A 5,834-nucleotide genomic window follows, 5' to 3' on the forward strand; every position below is an offset into this window, starting at 1 on the left:
AAAAAGGTGATCCCTGCCGTAGAGACCTTTCAATCTAAGGAATAGATTTGGATAACTGGATCATACAATTTATACCAGCAAGTGCAAATCATGCTAAACACTTGTCTATGGCAGACAGCAGGCCTCACTCTGTAGTGTATTAAACAGCAGATGGAGGTTAAATGATGAGTATTATATGTATAATAATATCATAAAGGAATGTGCCAAGTGGTTATACAAGGGTCTAGGAGTCAGAAAAAAACGGTTACTCACCTTCTTGTAACTGTTGTTCCTCGAGATGTGTTGTTCATGTCCATTCCAATCAGGTATGTGTGCGACGCGTGCACAACAGCTAGAAGATTTTCCTCTAGCAATATCCATAGGGTCGGCCTGGGTGCCCCCTGGAGTCGCGCCTTCATGGTGCTCAATATACGGCCCTGCCGACCTGCCACCCGCTCTGTTCCTTCTTGCTGGCTACTCCAACAGAGGGGTAGGAGGGTGGGTATTGGAATGGACATGAACAACACATCTCGAACAACAATTATGAGAAGGTGAGAAACCGTATTTTCTTCTTCAAGTGCTTGTTCATGTCAATTCCAATCAGGTGACTCCCAAGCCTAAATTCCGGAGGCGGGGTCAGAGTTCAGATGTCCACTGACTGAAGCACTGCTCTACCAAAGGCCATGTCGTCTCTGGCCTGCTGGGTGATAGATTAATGTGATGTAAAGGTATGTATTGAGGACCATGTCGCTGGTCTGCATATTTCCTGGGTGGGAACCTGCGCCAGGAATGCTGCTGAAGACTGTGCCCTGGTGGAGTGCGCTGTGAGCGGAGGAGCAGCCTCAGATGCAGGACGTAATCCACGATGAAATTCACTGAGAGGAGACTTTCATCCTGTCTGCCACAGCCATAGTTGAATTGAGTTTTGGAACGGCTTCGTTCTATGTAAAAAGCTAGCATTCTGAGGATGTCCAATGAATGAGGCCTCTGCTCCCTGCCACTTGTGTGCGGTTTAGGATAGAACACTGGGAGGAAGATGTCCTGGTTGATGTGAAACTGGGAGACAACCTTCGGGAGGAAAGCTGGATGGGGCCTGAGCTGAACCTTGTCCTTATAGAACACCGTGTGAGAAGGCTCTGATGTTAGGGCCTTGAGCTCAGACAACCTCCTGGCAGAGGTTATCGCTACCAGAAACACCACCTTGTATGAGAGGTAGAGCAGGGAGCACGTCACCAGCAGTTCGAAGGGCGGCCCCATCGGTTTGGAGAGGACCAGATTAAGGTCACAGGCCAGGACCAGTTGTCAGCCTTGTGGATAAAGCCTGTCGAGATCTTTCAGGAAACGGCTGACCATAGGGTTGGCAAATATCGAGTGGCTCTCTGCACCTGAACGGAAGGCAGAAATGGTGGCCAAGTGAACCCTTACTGACGATATGGACAGCTCCTGCTGCTTAGAATGGAGAAGGTAGTCCAGTATAAGTGGTATGGAGGTGAGCATTGGAGATGGACAGTGTTGTGCTGACCAGTTTGAAAATCTCTTCCATTTGGCCAGGTAGGTAGCCCTGGTGGAGGGTTTCCTACTGCCAAGGAGGACTTGTCTGACCAGATCCAAGCAGAAGAGCTCCATCCGGTTCAGCCATGGAGCTTCCACGCTGTGAGGTGCGGCGACTCGAGGTTCGGGTGCTGGAGATGGCCGTGATCCTGAGTTATTAAGTCTGGGAAGAGTGGCAGGGTGACTGGGGCTTCCACTGACATTTTGAGTAGAGATGTGTACCAGTGTTGGCAGTGCCAGGCTGGAGCTATCAATATCACCAAGCTTCTTCCCTCCGTATCTTGAGGAGCACCTTGTGAATGAGAGGGATAGGCGGGAACCCATATAGGAGACGGCCTTCCCATGGGAGGAGGAACACGTCCGCGATGGAGCCTGGGCTGTGATTCAGGAAGGAGCAGAGCTGCTGGCACTTCCTGTTGCATCGCATGGCGAACAGATCTATCTGGGGAAAGCCCCACCATTGGAAGATGGAGTTTGCGACATGCAAACATAGGGACCACTCGTGGCCGTAGAACGACCTGCTGAGATGGTCCACCAACTTGTTCTGTACTCCCAGGAGGTACGATGCTTGCAGGTGTATCGAATGAGCTACACAAAAGTCCCACAGCATGAGGGCTTCTTGGCACAGGGGAGAGGAGTGTGCACCCCCCGTTTGTTGATATAAAACATCGCCATGGTGGTGTCTGGCATAACTGATACGTATCTCCCTGCCAAGTTGGCTCGGAAAGTCTGACGTGTTAAACGCACTGCTCTCAGCTCTCTGACATTGATGTGGAGAGCGAGCTCCATCTCCGACCAGAGGCCTTGTGTCCTGAGGTGCGCACCCCTGTCCAAGTCTGACGCATCTGTCACCAGTGAGAGGGATGGCTGAGGACTGGTGAAGGGGACACCCCCACACACTACCTGCGGGTTGAGCCACCACCGGAGGGAGTAAAGGACTAGGGGAGGCAGAGTCATGACCTTGTCCACACTGTCCCAAACCGGCTGGTACACTGAGACTAGCCATGATTGAAGCGGCCGGAGCCTGAGCCTGGCGTGTTGCACCACATAGGTACAAGCAGCCTTGTGTCCCAGGAGCTTCTGGCAATTCTTTGTTGTTGTGGTGAGGAACTGCATGAAACCTCGAATGATGTCACCCAGGGCCTGGAAGCTTGATTCCGGGAGGTATGCCCTGGCCTGCATCGAGTCCAGTACCACCCCTATAAATTCTATCTGCTGAACCGGGCGGGGACAGTGTTGATTTCCCCACGTTCAGGAGAAGGCCCAGTTCATCAAACATTATTCTTATGAAGTCGACTTGTGCCTCCGCTTGAGCCCTGGAGTGGCCCTTGATCAGCCAGTCGTCGAGGTATGGAAACACCTGTACCTGCCGCCAGCGCAGAAAGGTGGCCATGACTGACATACACTTGGTAAACACTCGTGGTGCCCCTAAGAGGCCGAACGGGAGGACTGTGAACTGGTAATGGCTGTGGCTGACCACAAACTTGAGGTACCTTCTGTGGGATGATGTGATTGCAATATGAAAGTACGCGTCCTTCAAGTCGAGGGTGGCATACCAGTCCCCTGGATCCAAGGAAGGGATGATGAAGGCCAAAGAGACCATGCGGAACTTGAGTTTCTTCATGAACTTGTTGACCTCTCACATGTCCAGGATGGGCCTGAGCCCGCCTTTGGCTTTTGGTATTAGGAAATACCAGGAATAGAAGCCCTTGCCCTTCTGCTCCCGAGGAACTCTTCCACTGCCCCCAGTGGTAGGAGCAAATGCACCTCCTGTATGAGGAGTTGCTCATGAAAAGGGTCCCTGAAGAGGAACAAGGATGGGGGGTGGAAGGGCAGGAGGGCAGAGAATTGGAGTGAATATCCCCTCTCTACCGTGGAGGGCACTCAATGGTCCGATGTGATACGGGCCAATGCAAGATAGAAAGGGGATAGACGGGATGAAAAGGTAAGGTGGGATGGATCCAGTCTTTGCACTGGTGCACTGTCCTCGTGTGCACCTTCAAAAGGCCTGTTTTTGACCAGAGGAGGGTTTAGATTGGCCAGAGCCCTGGACAGAGGAGGCATGAGGTCTCTTTCTAGAGTTTCTATTCCTCCTGTGTGAACCCTCCTGCCTATTCTCAGGCTGGTAACTCCTCGGCGGGGGCTGTAGTCTATAATGCCTTCACTAGTGGTGAGGGGTGTGAAAGGCCAAGGGACTTTAGGATGGCCCTAGAGTCCTTGAGGCTGTGCAGGCGGGAGTCAGTCTTTTCTGAAAATAAAATCTGACCTTCAAAGGGGAGGTCCTGGATGGTCTGATGGACCTCAGACAGAAGGCCAGAGACCTGCAGCCAGGAACTCCTCATGGCCACCCCATAGTGCGTAAAGCCACGTCTGCTGCATCCAAAGCTGCTTGCAGAGACGCCCAGGAAATTAGTTTACCCTCCTCTACTAGCACGGAAAACTCCATGCGAGAGTCCAGACACAGGAGTTTGGTAAACTTTGTCAAGGTCCCACATGTATTAAAGTTATATCTGCTGATCACCGCCTGATGGTTAGTGATGCAGAGCTGCAACTACCCTGTTGAGTAAACCTTTCTCCTGAAAAGGTCCAACTTTTTGGCCTCTTGACTTTTTGGGGAGATCCCTGGTAGCCGTGGCGCTCACGCTGGTTTGCCACATCCACTACCAGGGAGTCCAGCGAGGGGTGAGTATACAGGTGTTTGTACCCCTTTGAGGGGACAAAGTGTCTCCGCTCAGACCTTTTCATTGTGGACAGCAACAAGGACGGGGTCTGCCACAGTGTCTTAGTGGCTTCACTGATGGTTTTGATCAGCAGCAGCGCGATACAGGATGTCCCGGGAAGGGAAAGGATATCGACCATCGGGTCAGTCTCCTCCACTACCTTCTCGGTTTTAATATTGAGGTTCTGAGCCATCCATCTCAGCAGCTGCTGTAAGACCCTGCTGTCCTCCAGGGCTAGGCAGTTGATGTGCCGGCCACTGCCTCATCCGGGGAGGAGGAGGAGGAGAGGCTGACTGGTACAGGAGCCTGCTCTCTGCCCTTGGCTCCTCTGGGGTCCCAAGGAGCGAGGACCTCCGGTGCCACAGTCGGTGCCACAGGCGGAGCCGCAGCCAGAGCCGCAGCTGTCGATGCCGCAGTCAGTGCCAGAACCGTCGACGCTGGTATGCAAGTCGGCTGGGTCACCATTGAAATCCCCAGTGCTGAAAGTGTGAGCAGAGGCCCAAAGGACGCCGAGACCACCGATGCTGATCTGGAACTGTGGCTCTGCCCCTGGCTTTCATGATAGGCCCAGGCCATCCAGCATGGCCACTGAGGAGCTTGCCACTGGCCCAGCCATGGTGCCAGGTAGGGATGGCGGTCTCGGTGGGAGCGAGACCTCCTGCTCCTACTGGAGCGCGATGACTCTGCTTCTGACTCTGAGGTCTCCTACTGGGACAACCACGAAGGAGCGGAGCCCCTCGGTGCCAGTGATGGGTGCCGCAAACTGGGGGACTGGAGCGGCTCCTCCATGAGAGCAGCCGGTGCCGGGGGGGATGCGCCGGGGATGGTGCGCGCATAGCCATCATCGCCGGCTTGTCCATGGATTGCACTGGTGTGACGTTATTGATATAATCTGGGACCATATAGATCATTGTTGCAACCAAGGTCCTGTAGTGGCACCAAAATCTTGTATAAAGGGGGTCAAATGGGGTGTCTTAGACAAGGTTATGGTTTACTGGTTATGATTATGCTGTCTATATGTGTGTATCAATTTTGTAGTTGAAGTTATGAATATTGGCTCTATACAGTCTGTATTTCAAACTTATGCTATGCTGCTGGGTGACATCCCAGACAAGCTGGTGTTAGCTCTGCCTAGCCTGCTTGATGGCCCATTAAGGACCATCAGCTATACAATGGACCCATTGAGAGAAGGCAAATATGCCTTGAGACTCAGCAAAGTATGCAGGGACTGGCCCATGTGACACCAGGCTCCATTTTGCTGTAATTTTCCACAGTAAGAACAAAGAGGTGTTCTTACACCTGGAAAAGACTATATAAGGCTGATGCCTCATCTCCATCTTGTCTTCAATCCTGCTTCATACCTCTGGAGGAACTTTGCTACAAGCCGAAGCTTTGAACAAAGGACTGAGGGCCCATCCCAGCGGGGGATGTATTCCAGAGACTCGATTTGAACCTGCAGTTTATTCTATCTCTGCTGCAAGCCTGAACCAAGAACTTTGCCATTACTGTATGTAATTGATTCCATTTAACCAATTCCAACTCTCATCTCTATCTTTTTCCTTTTATGAATAAACCTTTAGATTT

The sequence above is a fragment of the Terrapene carolina genome, unplaced genomic scaffold (assembly GCF_002925995.2).
Source record: "Terrapene carolina triunguis isolate 2854851 unplaced genomic scaffold, T_m_triunguis-2.0 Scaffold85, whole genome shotgun sequence".
Lineage (NCBI taxonomy): Eukaryota > Metazoa > Chordata > Testudines > Emydidae > Terrapene > Terrapene triunguis.